A 21203-nucleotide genomic window follows, 5' to 3' on the forward strand; every position below is an offset into this window, starting at 1 on the left:
TGCGTGTCTTATTTATCATGTTCTGAGAAAGGTTCATAACACCTTTTCAGTTGTTTAAATTGCTACGTGGGTTGAGTAGTTCCTTCCAGAATCGTTTTTCCTTATGTATCACATTCGAGTTTGTAGCTTGTTGGCACATTGTGGCATCATATGAGATTTTTGGCAGTATCCGAGGTGGTTTATTGCCTGAGCAGCTTATGGTGGGTTAGGCGAGATCTTTGGACCTGGGATCAGGGCGATTAGTTTTATATGAAGCATATTAAAGAGTAAATATCATTATTTGGTTCATAATGAGGTAATGGTTCTTGTCAAGAGGAGAAACTCAATGATTTATTGACTAGGCAGTTGGTTATGAATCTCTACACATCTCTCCTGTCGTGGCAGCATTGCAAGAGTTAGAACAAGACTTATATGTGTCTTGATGTATGTTGTGGGCATCGGATTCATGGAATTTCGGCTACTGTTATCGAAGGATGTTATTACGGTCATGTGAATTATGCGGTGCATGGTGTGAACTCAACAAAGGTATGCAATCATATATTAATGCATCGTGTAGTGATTGAAACTGTGTTCGTATGTTGGAAGCATGCCTAGTAGAGAATTTCGGATGTTGGAATTTGGCTCTCAGGCTTATTTGCCTAAATAAAAGGGGAGGGTCTTCAGATTTGCTCGAGCTAATGTTCTCAACTGAGTTGTGGTAGCACGGGTAGGTGCACGAGGGTTAAACAATGTTTTCAGACAACTCCAGAGCAGTTCTTAGCACGTTCGAGGACAAACGTATGTTTAAGTGGGAGAGAATGTAACGAACCGACCAGTCGTTTTGAGTTCTAGCGCATCATTCGGCAGTTTGAGGCCGTGAGTAACTTCACTTCAGGTATTATGACTTGTATGTGTGGTCGAAATTATAATTCAGGAAGTTCGAAGTTGATTTGGAGAAAAAAGAAATTCTAATTTCGGAAGCCTTAAGTTGGAGGAATTGACTAAAGTATGAGTTCTGAGTAAACGACCTTGGAATCGGGATTTGAAGGTTCCAACAGGTTCGTATAATGATTTTGGACTTGGGCGTATGTCCGGAGCGGGTTTTGGATGACTCGGGAGCAATTCGGTGCCTATTATGGAAGATGGCATTTTGGAAGAATTTTATAGATTTGAGCTGAAGTGCATTTCAATGTTATCAATGTTCGTCTGGGATTCCGAGCCTGGAAATAGCTCTGTATGGTGATTCTGGTCTTAGGAATTTATTTGGAGACCCGTAGGTCATTTCGGCGTCAATTGGAGAAAGTTGAAAATTTGGATGATTTTTGAAAAGTTTGACCGGGAGTGAACTTTTTGATATCGGTGTCGGATTCCGATTCTGAAAGTTGGAGTAGGTCCATAATGTCAATTATGACTTATGTGTAAAATTTGAGGTCAATCAGACGTGATTTGATAGGTTTCGGCATCGATCGTAGAAGTTTGGAATTTCAAAGTTCATTAAATTTGAATTGGAGGGTGATTCATAGTTTCGATGTTGTTTGGCGTGATTTGAGGCCTCGACTAAGTTCGTAATGTGTTTTGGGACGTGTTGGTATATTTTGTTGAGGTTTTGAGGGCCTCGGGTGAATTCCGGACGGTAAACAGATCAAGTTTGGATTTTTGAAGAGCAGCTGTTGCACCGGGCTTCTAGTGTAACCGCACCTGCGGAGGACTAGCCGCAGGTGTGAGCTCGCAAAAGCGAGCCCAAAGCTCGCAGAAGCGGCTAAGTGTTGGCAGCCCAGAAGTCCCAGGTGCGGACGAGAGGGGCGCAGATGCGCGACTGCAGGAGCGATCCAAGGACCGCATAAGCGGGATCCAACGCAGGTGCGGCGCATGCACCGCAGAAGCGGTCTCGCAGAAGCAAGCCGCTGATCGCAGAAGCGGACAAGCCGGTAAAGTGGAAAGCCGCATTTGCAAGGTTATTTCCTGGTTGTTTAGGACTCAAATCATGAATTACTTATAATAATTGCATCTTTTACTGAATAGTTAATAGAGATTGAACATCCTACATGTTAATATTATAATAACTTCTCATTCCGGAGGTTCATAAGAAAATGACCTTCTTTCTTGTGGATCTGGCCGAATGCCTCGTCAGTATGGATGCATCTATGGAGCGTGACGCACGTCCCTCGGTAGTGTACACGACACTCTGGATAGGGCCGTACGTCCTCAGCAGAAATCGTGCCTAATAATAATAATAATAATTACACAATACCTTGATATTTTAATTGCAGCTTGTGAAGCTAATTGATAAATTGGAAATTATTGGAATTTGAGGAATTAATTATTTCTGCTTGTCAAGGAATTTATTGTTGTTCTTATAAATTATGATTTTTGAAATATTTATATTTGAAATATTATTGACCCATAGTGAGTGTCAAAGTCAACCTCTCGTCACTACTTCTTCGAGATTAGGCTTGATACGTATTGGATACACGTTGTTTACGTACTCATGCTACGCTTGCTGCACATTTTTGTGTAGGTACACATATGTTTAGTGATCTTTTGGCGCATCTATTGCGGGGACTTACGGTGAGCTGCACTTCCATGTTACGAATCCGCAACATACAAAGTCTCCATCAGTGTTATTTACATACTCCTGTCTAATTTGTATTCCGGACAGATGCTGTATTTTATTTTTCTTCCTAGTTGATACTCATGCACTTGTGACACCGGATTTTGGGGGTACTTATGGGCTGTTCAGTATTGTAGTTGTGAAAATATTTCCATTTATTCTGTAAATTTTATCTCTTACTATTTAATTGAAGAAAAGTTCGATTCAAAAATACTAAAAAGATTAATTAAATTAATTAGTCAAGGTTGGCTGGCTTGACAGCGCTGTTAGGCATCATTATGACCTTTAATGGATTTTGGGTCGTGACACCCGGGACCTCAACTAAATACACCAACAAGTCCTGAAACCTCATACGAACTTAGTTGAAACCTCAAATTACATCCAACAATGATAAAACCACAATTTGCACACGGATTCAAACCAAAATTTGTACACAAGTCATAAATGACATAACAGACGTATTCAAATTTCCAGAATCGGATTCCGACCCCGATATCAAAATGTCAACCCCCCGGTCAAACTTTCCAAAAATTCAACTTTCGCCATTTCAAGCCTAATTCCTCTAACGACCTCCAAATAATTTCCTAGACACATTTCTAAGTCCAAAATCATCATACGTAGCTATTGAAATCATCAAAATTTAAATCCGAGGTCGTTTACACATATGTCCACATCCGGTCAACTTTTCTAACTTAAGTTTTCAATTATAAGACTAAGTGTCTCATTTCACTCCGAAATCCTTCCGGACCCAAACCAACTAACCCAGTAAGTCATAAAATAACTGTAAAGCATAAATTGAGCATTAAATGGGAGAACGGGGTTATAATACTTAAAACGACCGGCCGGGTCGTTACATTCTCCCCCTCTTAAACAAACGTTTGTCCTCGAACGAGTTTAGAATCATATATGGAGTCTCAATTAGGTGTGGATATTTGCTCCGCATCTCCTGCTCAACCTCCCATGTAGCTTCTCCGACTGGCTGGCCTCTCCACTGTACTTTAATTTCACGACCCAAAATCTCACCTGTCGTGATGGCGCCTATCTCAATACTAGGCAAGCTGACAATATCAATAAATCACCATATCTTTTAAGTTTGAAAATATAATAATTAAATTCAGCGGAAGAAATCTCACAAACACAAATATAAACATTCCCAAAACACGGTGTCACTGAGTACATGCGCATCTAAATGAATATAAAGTCTGATTGATAAAAATCGCTGTCTGAAATATAGAAAAATACAATAACTAAATAAGAAGGGAATCAAGTCTGCGGACGTCAAGCAGCTAACTTGATAGTCTCCAACAGAAGTAACTCCGAAATCTAGCAGCCGTCGTATCCGGAAGCGCCTGGATCTGCACACGAGGTGTAGAGTATAGTATGAGTACAACCAACTCAATAAGTAACAAGACTAACCTCTGGGCTAAAAGTAGTGATAAGCTCTGCAGGTACAGTCCAGTATAAATAATGGTACAAAAATATAGGCATGCTTTAAAGTTCAACAGTTAAACTCAGTACAAGTGAAATGGATCAATACTGCATGATATGAGGAATATGACATCTCAGTAGAAAGGCCTCATGTAAATACTGGTCACAAATTATTCGGTCACTCAGTATTGTGTATGGCCAATCCAGCCCAGGGATATTCTGTCCTGTATATATATACACATCGACTGACAGTCAGTCACTAAGTACTGCATAAGGCCAATCCAACCCTGGGGTAATTTATCCCCAATGTAAATGATACAGACAAGATCCATGTCCAGGGAAAATTCATCACAACATATAAGTAAGTAAGGCAAGTCCACGCCCTGGGAAGTCCATCCCGAATATATATAATCATCTACACTCTGGAGGGGCTCCTTCAGCCCAAGCGCTATATAAAGCCGATATGGCCTACTGCAGCGTGCAATCTGATCCCATAATAATAATAAAGCCTATAAGGCCTGCTGCAGGCGAGCAGCCCCCGATCCATATAGTAATAAAGCCTATAAGGCGTGCTGCGGCGTGCAGCCTGATCCTATAATAATAATAATAATAATAATAATAATAATAATAATATATAAAGTCGATATGGCTTGCTGCAGGCGGGCAACCCCGATTCAATAAATATCCTCACAATGGATGAACATGACTGAGTATGAAATGTATATTTTAAAATAATTAATTCAATAGCAACATGACCCTATGGGTCCCAAAATATCGGCACATAGCCTAAACATAATCTTTATTACGAGCCTCAGCTCAATTCCTCTAACACGTGTGGCATGTTCAGATAATAACATGATTCTTTAACTTTGCAACTTCACAGGATTTATTCAAGTCAATTTATATGGTGCACGTCCACACGCTCGTCAACTATCTTGTGCGTCACCTCCAAATAATTTATACAACACCAATTCGGGGATTCATACCCTCAGAACTAATTTTAGAAGTGTTACTTACCTCAAACCGTGTAATTTCTCACTCTGTTATGCCCTTGCCTCGAGAATTGGTCTTCGAAAGCCTCGTATCTAGTCACAAATAATTCGATCCAGTCAATAAAAATTACTGGAATTAATTCCATAAGAAAATACAAATTTTCCAACAAAATCCAAAATTTAGCTCAAAAATTGCCCGTGGGGCCCACGTCTCGGAACCCGACAAAAGTTATAAAATCCAAAAACTCATTCAACCACGAGTCTAACCATACAAATTTTATCAAAATCCGACCTCAACTCGATCCTCAAATCTTCAAATTAAACCAAGAGGGTTTTCTAAAATTTTTCAACTTAATTCACTAATTTAGTGATAAAAACAACAATAGATTCATGTATTTAACCAAAAGTCAGATTAGGAATTCTTACCCCAATATTTTTCTTGAAAAACTCTCAAAACATCGCCTCACCGGAGCTTCCTTGGTACAAATATGAAAGAATGAGACGAATTTGGACTTTATTCTAGTGCACAAGGGTTTGTTCTTCGCGTTCGCGACCCTCCCCTCGCGTTCGCGATGAACAAATTCTCCAACAGCCATTTTCAAACTCTTCTCATACAGCCTCTAGTATAATGGTCATAACTCTTTGTACAAAACTTCAAATGATGAATGGTTTAACGTTCTGAAAACTAGACACCAAGGGCTATAACTTTTATTTGTTGCTTATCTCCCAATTCCTTATAGATTGCGAGATATAAGCTTCCAAAGTTAGCCTTGTGCAACGGAGATTTCCAAACTCTTCTCAGACAGCCTGTAGTGTATCTACCATAACTGTTTGTACACAACTCCAAATGATAAATGGTTTACCTTTCTGAAAACTAGATACAAAGTCTACAACTTTCATTTTTAGATTAGCTCCAAATTCCTTATAGATTGCGAGATATGAGCCTCCAAAGTCAGACGACGGACAACAAAAGTTCCTTCTTCGCGAACGCGAGAGCCTCTTCGTGAACGCGAAGAACAAAGTCCCAACAACAAAATCCTTCTTCGTGAACGTGAGAGGCTCCTCGTGAATGCGAAGAACAATACCAGAACCAGCAACGAGCAGCATCAAAACACCCAAACTTGGTCCAGAACCACCCCGAATCAAACCCGAGGCCCTCGGGACCCCGTCCAATCGTACCTACCAGTCCCAATACATAACACGAACCTGCTTGAGGCCTCAAATCACATCAAACAACACTAAAAACATGAATCACACATAGATTCAAGCCTAATGAACTTTGAAACTTCTAATTTCTACAAACGACGCCGGAACCTATCAAATTACGTCCGATTGACCTCAAATTTTGCACACAAGTCACAAATGACATAACGGACCTAGTCAAATTTCCAGAATTGAATTTTGACTCCGATATCAAAAACTCAACCCCCCGGTCAAACTTTCCAAAAATTTGACTTTCGCCATTTTAAGCCTAATTCCTCTACGGACCTCCAAATAATTTTCCGGACGCGCTCCTAAGTCTAAAATCACCATACGGAGCTATTGGAATCATCTGAATTCAAATCCGAGGATGTTTACACATATGTCCACATCCGGTTAACTTTTCCAACTTAAGTTTTCAATTATGAGACTAAGTGTTTCATTTCACCCCGAAATCCTTCCGGACCCGAACCAACTAACCCGGTAAGTCATAAAACAATTGTAAAGCAAACAATGAGCAGTAAATGAGGGAACGGGGTTATAATACCCAAAACGACTGGCCGGGTCGTTACACTTTACTGATGCTATGTTCTTTGACCTCAGTTTTCAAACCTGCAGGTCTAAAATAGCCATCGGCTCCATATCATATGTCAAATTACCATCCAGCTGCAATGTACTAAAATCCAATACATGCGACAGATTCCCAATATACTTTCGGAGCATAGATACATGAAACACTGGATGAACACTTGATAGACTAGGTGGCAAAGCAAGTTCATAAGCCACCTCTCCAATATTCTTAAGTACCTCAAAAGGCCCAATATATCGAGGGCTTAACTTGCCCTTCTTTCCGAACCTCAACACACCCTTCATAGGTGAAATCTTTAGCAGAACCTTTTCCCCAACCATGTAAGCAACATCACGGACCTTCCTGCTAGCATAACTTTTCTGTCTAGACCGCGTCATGCGAAGCCGCTCCTGAATCAATTTAACCTTCTACAAAGCATCCTGAACCAAGTCAGTACCTAATACCCTAGCCTCACTTGACTCAAACCAACCGTCTCCTATATAAAGCCTCATATGGAGCCATCTAAATGCTTGACTGGTAGCGATTATTGTAAGAAAACTCTGCGAGTGGCAGAAATTGATCCCAAGAACCTCCAAAATCAATAACACAAGCGCGTAACATATCCTCCAATATCTGAATAGTGCGCTCGGACTATCCGTCCGTCTGAGGGTGAAATCCTGTACTTAGCTAAACCTGTTTACCTAATTCTCGCTGCACTGCTCTCCAAAACTGTGATGTAAACCGCGTGCCCTGATCTGAAATGATGGACACTGGCACACCATGTAGGCGAACAATCTCGTGGATATAAATTTCAGCCAACCGTTCCAAAGAATAAGTAGTACCAATTGGAATAAAATGCACGGACTTGGTCAATCGATCCACAATCACCCAAACAACATCAAACTTCCTCAAAGTCCGTGGAAGGCCAACTACGAAATCCATGGTAATATGCTCCTATTTCCACTCCGAAATTTCAAGTCTCTGAAGCAATCCTCCCGGCCTCTGATGCTCGTATTTCACCTGTTGACAATTTAAACATCGAGCTACAAACCCAACTATATCTTTCTTCATTCGCCTCCACCAATAATGCTGCCTCAAATCCTAATACATCTTTGCGGCACCTTGATGAATGAAGTACCGCGAACTGTGAGCTTCCAGAAGAATCAACTCATGCAAACCATCTACATTAGGCACACATAGCCTGCCCTGCTTCCGTAATACATTGTCATCTCCAATAGTGACTTCCTTGGCATCACCGTGCTGAACCGTGTCCTTAAGGACAAGCAAATGTGGGTCATCATACTGGCGCTCTCTGATGCGATCATATAAAGAAGACCGAGAAACCACACAAGCCAAAACTCGATTCGGCTCGGAAACATCCAATCTAACAAACTGGTTGGCCAAGGCCTGATCATCCAAGGCTAAAGGCCTCTGTGCTACCGGTAAGTATGCTAAGCTGCCCAAACTCTCCGCCTTATGACTCATGGCATCGGCCAACACATTGGCCTTTCCGGGATGATAGAGAATGGTGATATCATAATCCTTAAGCAACTCCAACCACCTTCGCTACCGCAAATTAAGATCCTTCTACTTAAACAGATGTTTAGGGAGATCGGTATAAACCTCACAATGGACACCATACAAATAATGCCGCCAAATCTTCAAGGCATGAACAATAGCTGCTAACTCAATGTCAGTGGACCAGATAATTCTTCTCATGTACCTTTAACTGTCTGAACGCATAGGAAATTACCCTACCGTCTTGCATAAGCACTGCGCCGAGACCAATACGTGACGTGTCACAATACACAGTATAAGACCCTGAACCTGTAGGAAACACCAATACTGAAGTTGTAGTTAAAGTTATCTTGATCTTTTGAAAGCTCTCTTCACATTCATCCGACCACCTGAATGGAGCACCTTTCTGGGTCAATTTAGTCATAGGCGATGTAATAGACAGGAAACCCTCCACGAAGCGAAGATAATAACCGGCCAAGTCGAGAAAACTCCGAATTTCAGTAACTGAAGATGGCATGGGCTAACTCTGAACTGCCTCAATTTTCTTCGGATCCACCTTAATCCCTTCGCTGGACACTATGTGTCCCAAGAATGCTACCGAACTAAGCCAGAATTCACATTTAGAGAATTTGTCATATAGTTTCTCCTATCTTAGTCTTTGCAATACAATACCCAAGGCTACGTGAGTACACCAGGATATCATCAATAAATACCACGACAAATAAGTCAAGATACGGCTGGAATACGCTATTCATCAGGTGCATAAATACTGATGGGGCATTGGTTAGCCCAAATGACATCACAAGAAATTCATAGTGACCATAACGAATTCTGAATATTGTTTTTAGAATATCCGAATCCCGAATTTTCAACTGGTGATACCCCGATCTCAAATCAATTTTGGAGAATACCCTCGCTCTCTGAAGTTGGTCAAATAAATCATCAATACGCGAAAAAGGATACTTATTCTTGATTGTAACTTTGTTCAACTGCCTGTAATCGATACACATTCGCATAGTACCATCTTTCTTTTTCACAAACAGAACCGGTGCACCCCAAGGTGACACACTAGGCCTAATAAACCCCTTGTCAAGAAGTTCCTGAAGTTCCTCCTTCAATTATTTTAACTCAGCTAGTATGATACGATACGGAGGAATAGAAATGGTTCGAGTGCCCTACAACAAGTCAATACCGAAATCAATATCCCTGTCGGGCAGCATACCCGGCAGGTCTGCAGGAAATACATACAAAAATTCTGTAATTACCGGTACTGAATCAATAGTAGGAGTATCTGCATCAACATCTCTCACCAAAGCCAAATATGACAAACACCCTTTCCCAACCATACGTTGGGCTTTCAAATAAGAAATTACCATGCTGGGAACATGAAATAAAGAACCTCTCCATTCGACCTTTAGCAACCCCAGCATTGCTAACGTCACAATTTTTGCGTGACAGTCTAAAATATCATGACATGGAGACAACCAATCCATACCTAGAATTACATCAAAATCAACCATACTGAGCAGTAAGAGATCAACTCTAGTCTCCAGTCCCCCAATGGTTACCACACAAGACCGATATACATTGTCCACAATAATAGTATCGCCCACCGGTGTAGATACACGAACCGGTGAAACTAAGGACTCATGAGGAATATCTAGATAATGAGTAAAGTACGATGATACATAGAAATAAGTAGAACCAGGGTCAAATAATATTGAATCTTCCTTGTGGCACACTGAGACAATACCTGTGATCACTGCATCTAAAGAAATAGCATCTGGTCTGGCAGGAAAAGTATAGAATTGGGCCTGACCACCACCTGATCGGCCTCCCCCTCTTGGGAGACCCCTAGCTGACTGAACCGTACCCCAAGCTGGGCGGGTGGCGTAACTGCTGGTGCCATCGGCCGAGAACTCTGCGGTGGAGCCCTACTCAATAGCCTAGGACAATCTTTCTTGTAATGACCAAATTCTTTGCACTCGAAACAACCCCTCGTTTGACGGAACTGCTGCTCCTGATAACCCGAGGAATTACCTGTAGAAGCCCGAGTGGACGAGGCATGATGAGAGCTCTACTCTGGTAGTGCACTGAATGAAGACTGGTCTGAGTGAGCACTATAAGAACCATGGCTAGCTGATGCACCACGATGAGCTGGACGAGTCGTCTGAGCGGGCCTATAAGGGTGACCCCTGTTGTGGTAGGACTGTCCCCCAGAAGGTATCCCACCAAAACCGCCCGAACCTCGAGGCTACAGACCACCTCTATATGTCGAGCAATGTCAACCACCTCATCAAAAGTGGCACCAGATACCCTCTTTATAGTCATAAGCAATCATAGCTGATACATGAGGCCATCAATGAACCTCCTAATCCTCTCCCTATCAGTGGGAACCAACCAAACTGCATGACGAGTCAGCTCAGAAAACCTCATCTCATATTGGGTCAAAGACATGCCATCCTGTCGAAGTTGCTCAAACTGTCTGCGCAGCTCCTCCCTACAAGACTGCGGCACGAACTTCTCCAAAACGATAATAGAGAACTCCTTCCATGTAAGTGGCACTGCACCGACCGACATACGCCTCTCATAAGCCTCCCACCATCTAAAAGCAGCCCCAGAAAACTGAAAAGTAGTGAACAAGACCCCACTGGTCTCCAGAATACCCGATGTCCGAAGCATCCACTGGCACTTATCTAGAAAATCCTGAGCATCCTCTAATTCAGCACCGCTAAATGATGGATATCAAAGCCTCCCAAATATCTCAAGTCTTCTCTACTCATCATTTGCCATAACAGGGACTACCGGGGCCTGAGCGGCTGCAACTGGCTGGGCTGGTAGTGCCCCCAATTTTGAAGTCCATGTACTACCTGATCTGAAGTGCGGGCAATAGGGGTATGAGTACCTCCCCCGACCTGAGAAGTGGCAGGTGCGGCTTGAGCCGAAACCACTTGAGTAAGACCAGTGCAAACTGTCAATATCTAGGTCAAAGTCTCCTGAAGACCTGGAATCTCAATGGGCACAGCTGGTGTTACACCCCATATTTTCGTACGTAAAAGTACGCTATAAGTAAATTGATATAAGCTCGGAATGAGATGTTACATCCGTACATTAAAATTTCATGGTAAGTTAAGCGACATAAGTTCAGAATGAGATTATTTTGGGATTATAAGTATTATGTTATTTCACACAAGTGATAAGTAAATTCGTGAAGGTGAGAGGGTAAGCAAATCGAAGAAGATGCGTTTCATCGAAGTTTGTAAATTTGAGATAAAATACGGTCCAAGCTATAATACCTGATATTTATGGACTAGTACTATACAAGGTACTATATGACCGTAATAATATGATGTATAAAGTATATTAAAAATGAGTAGTATTTTAAGTAATTTGAGATAATTCTTAATTATGCGGGAAATTGGTTAATTATTAATTAATGGGTGATTAATTTAGGATCTTGGATAAGCCTAAAAGGCCTTAACGTGGCAGCATGTGTGGACATTAAATTAAGCCTAAGGTGACTAACTATGTTGTGAGGCTAGGTGACATCCCTAGAGGAAATCTTGGCTAAAGCCTTAAACTCAAATTCACAAAGATTTGGAGAAGGCAACGTGAGTGCTTCAACCAAAAGACATGAAAGACTTCACAAAAGGTATGTTGAAGGCAACGTGAGTCTTTCAAGCTAGTTACGTTGAAAGACTTATGCTAACAAAAGTCATGTGAGATTTTGATAAAATTCACAAAGGACATATATATTTATCTTCATAGCAATGTAACTAGCTTCAGCAAGAGATTCTCACAAAACTTCTTAGCATAATAGCAATAGGATTTTGCGATTCTAAGGGAGTACAGTGTAAACCATCTCAAGAATATCACACGGATTTTTTCCTACTCCAGGTATGTTAAGGATAAGCCCTTCTTTCTTTTGGCATGATCTATACGACACAAACGAAGCGAGAAAATGCACAACTTCCATAATTGGCTCTATTCGTAGAAATACTAGGGGTGTCTATATTCTTGATTCCCCATGTGAATTATTATTATATCTTCTATTTATGGGTCTCAGAAAATACGTAAATTGATAAAGTTTATTTCATGATTTTAATCAAAGGTATAATGGTCCTATTACGTTCCGAGAGATTTTGATGTATTTCATATGCATTTTATTCATTTATACATGTACATTGACCCATGACCAGATGGCGTTATATACGCGTATATATGTATATTATATGTATATGGGATATGGAAAAAGGTTACGGCGTTATATACGCACCACCACCTGATCAGCTGGTATACGTTGATGATTTTCCCACAGTGATCGAATGATATGATGGGATGCCCTCAGAGGCTTGATGATGCTATGAACGCATATACCAATGCATGGTATGACATTTATATACATATGCATGACATTATAAAAATGAAATGATTCACAGAGCTATGCAGACGTACATGTCGAGTCTTTTACTCCTTGTTTCTCTCATATCTATTATTTACTGATTTTCATCCCTTACATACTCGGTACATTATTTGTATTGACGTCCCTTTTGCCTGGGGACGCTGCATTTCATGCCCACAGGTCTCGATAGACAGGTCGAGAGTCCTCCAAATAGGCGATCAGCTCAGCGGAAGATGTTGGTACACTCCATTCATTCCGGAGTTGCTTATGTGGTCAGTATGATTAGGACGTGTATTGATTATTATGGCGGGGCCCTGTCCCGACCTTTATGACATTTATGTACTCTTAGAGGCTTGTAGACATATGTCGTGTACGTGAAAGGTTGTACGGCCTTGTCGGCCTATATTTTGAGTTTATAAATGATGATGTTGGCCTATTAGGCCCGTATATCACGTGTATATGATGATGTAATAAGAAAGATACGTTACGTTGGTAATCGGTTGAGTAAGGTACCGGGTACCTGTCGCGACCCATCGATTTGGGTCGTGACAAAAGGGGTATCAGAGCAGTTTTGTCCTAGGGAGTCTACAAGCCGTGTCTAGTAGAGTCTTATTTATGGGTGTGTTGTGCACCACACTTATAAGCGGGAGGCTATAGGGCATTTAGGACTGTCACTCTTTCTTCTTACTCTAGATCTTGTGGTAGAGCTCAGTTGTAAGATCTCAATTTCCTAAACTCTATCTTATTCATAATACGATGATACCTACATCCAGAAAGATGGTTGGTAAGAGATATAGCTGTGTAATAGTTGCGTTAGAGGAACCCGAGTTTGCATCAATCCTTTGATGGATAAATGTGAGGTCTTCAGCAGAACATGTGTGTACCTTATGTGTAAGCTTCTTGATAAGGAGTCTTAAGGCAAGAATATCTATCCACCTCTATGGTGAAAGGCAATGAGAGATTCAGAAGATAGATACAAGCTTCAACAAGTAAAAGGAGCAAGATGAGAAGGGTACGAGGTACCCAGCTAATGAAGATTATTGCAGAGGAATATAAGCCTTTTGAGTAGTATAAGAAAAGGCAGGATATCAAGATCTATTTGGGGTTAGGGTAACCCAAAATGGTGGATGGATTGTTAGCATTAGTTGACATTTCTGAAGGATATTGCAAAGGTGCTAATAGATATCCTTGTGAGACACCCAGATGGTGCACTCTAGAATATTACAATTAGATGTGAATACTAGCATGATCAAAAAAATTTAGAAGATAGGCACTGAAAGCTTGGAAGGGATAAATATTACCTTAGTGTGGCTCTTATCCCTAGTAGAGCAAGAATGTTAAGAAACCTGAAGAGCCACTGGATGCAGAGCAAAGGGGAGCTAAAAGCAAAATGATGTCTTGTTGAAGTTTTCTTAATAAAGTAATAGACATAAATGTTAGCGGGAAATAAGAAGAGAGTTAATGAAGCATTATGAGTAAGATGTGATACATGGATGACAACAGTAGATAAAAAAGATGATAGTATTACAGAGTCTATAGTCAAGTGAAGTAAAATATGAGAGGTGACATGCCTTGAGACAACAAAAGAGTATAGGCCATAAAGTCATATCCTCATTTCGAGAAATAAGTTCGTGACTCCAACGTCATTACCAAAAGGAAAAGTTAGACCCCAGAGTAATAAGAAATTAGTATGGGCTGGTGAACAAGATAAACTAAGCATGAATTAGGGACTGAGTGATTGGATAATAGTCAGCATCATGAGAATTTCAGATTTCGTTCCAGCGATAATAGAGTGGACAACAGAAGAAGATTCATGAGAAATTTAGAGAATGGTCATTCAGGAAGACGCTTCCCTAAAGCAAGCAATGTGAGCAAAGTTAAGCTTAAGAGACTGTATGTGCCGGTTACACTAAGTGTCACCCTCATGACTGAGGAATTGCGTTATCCTTGATATAGAAGGATTGCCGCAAGGCGAGTAAGGGTCATCGATGATTTGGAAAGACGCCATAGATGAAGAGGTAAAATATATATATATATAGGTAGATCCTCGTGGATCCAACTCCTAGTACTCCCCTAAAAAGGGAGGAATATGGAGTGATGTGACATTAAGTCAGAATTAAGTGGTTCTAGTAACTATGGATTAATAAAGGAAGAATGTGATAAGAATGAGAAAGGGATAAGATTGCACTTATTCAAATCCTACATATATGCTACGATTCCAGAACATTATGCAAACATGACGTCAAGGAGAGGAGGTAAGGGTTCCTGCCTGAGATGTTATTAATAGAAAAGGAGCCAGTGCGGGACGTAAGTTAAGATAAAGGAAATGACCCATAAAAGATTACGCAGAATATTGATATGAGAATGAGCCAATGAGTAGTTAGTAGTTGATTCAGAAAGAGCCTAGTTATGGCTAGACAAGAGGATACAGACAAATCAACAGATCGTGCAAGATAAACATAGTTAACCCCAACATGGGGAATTCAGTCTCGCAGATATAACATTGTAATACTTGAGAAATATTCAGATAGGAGTCGGGGTAGTTAAAGGTACCGTATGAATGTTATGGAAATAAAAGATAGTCTCACTGGGAAGACAGTCAAAATTTCAGTTCAGGAGCAACCCTACAAGCACAAGGGCGCGGAAATAAGTAACTACGAATAATTATAGGCAAGGAAGAACATCAAAAAAATTTTCAAGTATACGATGTAATAAGCTCGCAGCTTCACAAGAGTTAGAAGGTCTTCCCTATGTACTACAACAAAAGACTAGCTAAGGAAATAAGGAAGAAGGCTTCAACCTAAGCACAGTGACCTAAAGAGGAAATGGTCTTGTAAAAACAGTCTCACTACAACATTGCATGCACTCCATGAGAAAGTGGCACCTACCATGGCTAAGGAACGGGAAGAAAAATCAAAAGTAATATTCGAGACCATGTGAGTTGCACAAAAATTCCGGCATGCATGGGAACTAAGATAAGCTAAGTATACACGCAACAGAGGGGCAGAAAGACCAGGAAAAGTAATAGCTTATGTTTAAAGGAAGCTGAGAGGGAACGAAAGGGATTATGCACTTAAGACTTCAGAGTGATATCCACGCACCATATATGTTGACATTCATACAGCCGTAGAAGACTCCGGTATAAGTTAAAAGAAAGAATTGAGCTTAGGGTATAGACAAAGGATTGAATTATCAGAAGATTGTATCATGGATATTCCATAGCGCCCATGAAAGGCTAAAGCAATAAATAATACCGTGAGCCACAGATCAGAAGATAGCTTAAGCCTACATAAAGGCTGATCAGAAGGAAGAGGAAACTAAAGAGTTACATCAACCAAGTAAATCAGGAGTCTTATTATTGGACCCAGAAAATTATAGAAATTGTGATTGAGGACACTGCAGAATCACTCTTAATATCAGAGGTACGAGAGAGATAGTACAACAACCATATTCTATAATGGCTCTACGATAAAGCCAGTTAGAAAAGTACTAGCCTCATAAGAAGTCAGTATGAAGCTCCCACCAGATTGTGTATACACCATAGGCGCAAGTATTATAAGAAAGCTTCAAGTTGTGGATGTGAATTATACCTATGTGGAAGGGAGGTCATGAAAGAGATAGAAGATGTGATGCGAGATTTTAAGGTAAGTAAGGTAAAGGTGAACAACGTACGAGATACTCAAATGCAGAAGATCGTGAATAGTCCATACTTCGGATAGAAGGCTAGAAGCACTGGGATTCAGTATCCAAGAATGGTAGCGGCATTGTCAGTGGCGTATCTTCCAGCCTATGGGTTCTAGGTATAGAGAGGCCTAGTCAAGATAGTAAAGAAGAGTAGAGACGATGTGATGTCTTGCTTGATATTCCAAAATAACATAAGGAAATATGTGGTGTAACCGATTTGAAGGAAGGTTGCGAGTAGTATAAATGAATATGTGTAGGTCGCAAGCTAAAGTATGGTAAAGCGACAAGGTTTTAGGAAGACATGAGTAAGGATAAGAAAGAGAGAGTGAGAAGGTGACGAGAATGGATAAGTCCTAAGGATTAAGCCCATGAAAACAAGAAGAGCTGATAGTTTCTCTAAATTATACCAATCTCAGTATAGCCTGAATGAACTCAAAGGAGTCTACGACTAGTAGAATTTAGAAGAGATGAAATGCTGCCCTGGTAAGAGAATGAGGGTGTAATTATGATAAATAAAGGGAGTTCAAGAATTGTACAAGATTAAAATACCCACGTAAGTGAATCACATTGGGATGCTATAAAATACGGTTATTGAAGTACAGTATCGCCGCTAAGTGGATCAGGAAAATCAAAGATTTATGCATATGGGATAAGCAACAAAGGTAACCTGGAGTTTGATAGCAGACCTCAGTAACGATAAATCGAGGTAAGAGTTATGGTATAGTATGACCTACCTAGATACAGTAAAGGCATACTGATGAATAACTAGGTCTATGAAATAAGATATAACAATATTCTTAAGTTCGACAAAGTACCGAGCGAAAAACTTCAGTATACCTATAGATGCCTAGAGAGACATCTTATTAAGCACTGTATATGTTTACCAAGTGAGGCCTAGAGATTGGCTAAAAGCTGGAGGAAAGAGGAGAGAAGTGTCGCATAGGCGCGCATACAAAGTTAGAGTCGTACAGGCTGCATGAAAGAAGGTAGCAACAGTTACGAGATTGGAAGAATTCCGACCACAGATTGTGGTGTGAGAAAGAGGCCTAAAAGGGGGGAATGCCCTGGCCTTTGGATTTATTCAAAAAACAGTTGCCTAAATGGCAAGAAGGGTAAAAAGTATTCGCAAGATCTATGGGTTATGAAAACGATAAGTGCATCACTCAACATTCGAGGACAAATGTTCCAAAGGGGGGAATATTGTTACACCCCATATTTTCGTACGTAAAAGTACGCCATAATTAAATTGATATAAGCTCGGAAATGAGATGTTACATCCGTACATTAAAATTTCGTCGTAAGTTAAGCGATATAAGTTCGGGAATGAGATTATTTTGGGATTATAAGTATTACATTATTTCAAACAAGTGATAAATAAATTCGTGAAGGTGAGAGGATAAGCAAATCGAAGAAGATGAGTTTCGTTGAATTTTGGCAATTTGAGATAAAATACGGTCCAAGCTATAATACCCGATATTTATGAACTAATATCATACAAGATACCATATGACTGTAATAGTATGATGTATAAAGTATATTAAAAATGAGTAGTATTTTAAGTAATTTGAGATAATTCTTAATTATACGGGTAATTGGTTAATTATTCATTAATGGGTGATTAATTAGGATCTTGGATAAGCCTAAAAGGCCTTAACGTGGCAGCATGTGTGGACATTTAATTAAGCCTAAGGTGACTGACTATGTTGTGAGGCTAGGTGGCATCCCTAGAGGAAATCTTGGCTAAAGCCTTAAAATACTCAAATTCACAAAGATTTGGAGAAGGCATCGTGAGAGCTTCAACCAAAAGCCATGAAAGACTTCACAAAAGGTATGTTGAAGGCAACGTGAGTCTTTCAAGCTAGTTACGTTGAAAGACTTATGCTAACAAAAGTCATGTGAGATTTTGATAAAATTCACAAAGGACATATATATTTATCTTCATAGCAATGTAACTAGCTTCAGTAAGAGATTCTCACGAAACTTCTTAGCATAATAGCAACGGAATTTTGCGATTCTAAGGGAGTACGGTGTAAACCTTCTCAAGAATATCACACGGATTTTTTCCTACTCCAGGTATGTTAAGGCTAAGCACTTCTTTCTTTTGGCATGATCTATATGACACAAACAAAACAAGCAAATTCACAACTTCCATAAATGACTCTATTCATAGAAATACTAGGGGTGTCTATATTCTTGATTCCTCCTGTGAATTATTATTATTATATCTTCTGTTCACGGGTCTCAGAAAATATGTAAATTGATAAAGTTTATTTTATGATTTTAATCAAAGGTATAATGGTCCTATTACGTTCCGAGAGATTTTACTGATGTATTTCATATGCATTTCATTCATTTATACATGTACATTGACTCAGCGGAAGATGTTGGTACACTCCATTTATTTCGGAGTTGCTTATGTGGTCAGTATGATTAGGACATGTACTGATTAGTATGGCGGGGCCCTGTCCCGATCTTTATGATATTTATGTACTCTTAGAGGCTTGTAGACATATGTCGTGTACGTGAAAGGTTGTACGGTCTTGTTGGCCTATGTTTTGAGTTTATAAATGATGATGTTGGCCTATTAGGCCCATATTTTACGTGTATATGATGATGTAATAAGAAAAATACATTACATTGGTACTCGGTTGAGTAAGGTACCGGGTGCCCGTCGCGGCCCATCGGTTTGGGTCGTGACAGCTGGTGCCTGAGCTGGAGCAACTGGTGGTACTACAGGTGCTGGTCCCACTATGGTACGAGCTACACCTCGATCTCTACCTCAGCCCCGGCCTCTACCATGACCCCGGCCTTTCGCGGCCCTAACTGGTGGCACTGGTGGCTGACCATCCGATCCGGTAGTACGTGTCCTCACCATATATGAGAGAATAGAATAAGAGAAATTTAGTTTCCAGAATCAATAAATTCGCACGACAGAATAATACAAAGTGAAATTTTCCTAAGGGTTCGGCAACCTCTCGAAGATAAGTACAGACGTCTCCGTACCGATCCACAAGACTCTACTAAAGCTACTCATGACTCGTGAGACCTATGTAACCGAGGCTCTGATACCAACTTGTCACGACCCAAAATCTCACCTGTCATGATGACGCCTATCTCAATACTGGGCAAGTCGACAATCTCAATAAAATACCATATCTTTTAAATTTGAAAACATAATACTTAATTTCAGTGAAAGAGATCCCACAAGTACAATTATAAACACTCCCAAAACCCCGTGTCACTGAGTACATGAGCATCTAAATGATAATAAAGTCTGACTGCGAAAAACACTGGCTGAAAATATAGAACAATACAAAAAATTGAACGAAAAGAAAGTCAAGGTCTGCGGATGCCAAGCAGCTACCTTGATAATCTCTAACAGATAAAACCCCGAAAAACTAGCAACCGCCGTGTCCGGAGGTACCTGGATCTGCACACGAGGTGCATGGTGTAGTATGAGTACAACCAACTCAGCAAGTAACAATAATAAATAAGGAACTGGAAGTAGTGACGAGCTTTATAGTTGAGTCCAATTACAGTAATTTCCAACATAACAATGTATGCATGCTTTCAAGTTCAACATTTAAGCCCCAAACAGTAAGTTCATGTCAAGTTCAACTGAAACATAAGATAATATCTCTTAGAAATTTCCAAACAATGATATATGACAGCTGAAGTGCAACAATAATAAAATCATATGCATCCTCTCAGGACCACAGTCACTCAACCATTTCATTCACTCATCACTCATCACTCGCACTCAGTAGGTACATGCACTCACTTGGGGTGTGTACAGATTCCGGATGGGCTCCTACAGCACAAGCACTATAATTCGCACGGACAACTTACGTGCTATAGTATCAATATTTGGATCTTCACGGACAACTCACGTATTGCACGGACAACTCACGTGCTATAGTATAATATCTATATCGGCACAGACAACTCACGTGCTGCACGGATAACTCATGTGCTATAGTATAATATCTGGATCTGCACAGACAACTCATGTTCTATAGTATAATATCTCACAATCAGGCTCTCGGCCTCACTCAGTCATAAATCTCTCTAGTCTCTCGGGCTCTCAATGATCATGCAAATCAACCCAAACAACAATAATGTGATGTATCAATAATAAACAATAGAGACTGAGATAAAATAAACAAGTAAACTGTGACTGAGTACAAAATAACAAATTAGCAGATAATCCAACATGTACACGACCTATGTGGGTCCCTACAGTGCCAACACATAATCTAAACATGATTTGTGTTTCAATTTCTCTACTACATGGAGAATATACAAATAACCACAGATTATTCAACTACACAGTTCCATGGAATTTGACCAAGTCAAAATTCCTACGGTGCACGCCCACACGCCCGTCACCTAGCATGTGCGTCACCTCCAAAACCGATCATATAACATATGATCCGGGGTTTCATACCCTCAGGACCAAATTTAGATGTGTTACTTACCTCAAACCGTGTAGTTCTCTATTCCGCTATGCCTTTGCCTCGTGAATTGGCCTCCAAATGCCTCGAATCTAGCCACAAATAATTCGATTCACTCAATAAAATTTATTGGAATTAATTCCATAAGAGAATACTAATTTTCCAACAAAATTCGAAATTTAGCTTAAAAATCGCCCGTGGGGTCCACGTCTCGGAACCCGACAAAAGTTATAAAATTCGAAAGCCCATTCAACCATAAGTCTACCCATACTAATTTTATCAAAATCCGACCTCAACACGACCCTCAAATCTTTAATTTAAACCAAGAGGGTTTTCTAAACTTTCCAACTTAATTCACACATTAAAT

The sequence above is a fragment of the Nicotiana tabacum genome, chromosome 24 (genome assembly GCF_000715075.1).
Source record: "Nicotiana tabacum cultivar K326 chromosome 24, ASM71507v2, whole genome shotgun sequence".
NCBI classification, from domain to species: Eukaryota; Viridiplantae; Streptophyta; class Magnoliopsida; order Solanales; family Solanaceae; genus Nicotiana; species Nicotiana tabacum.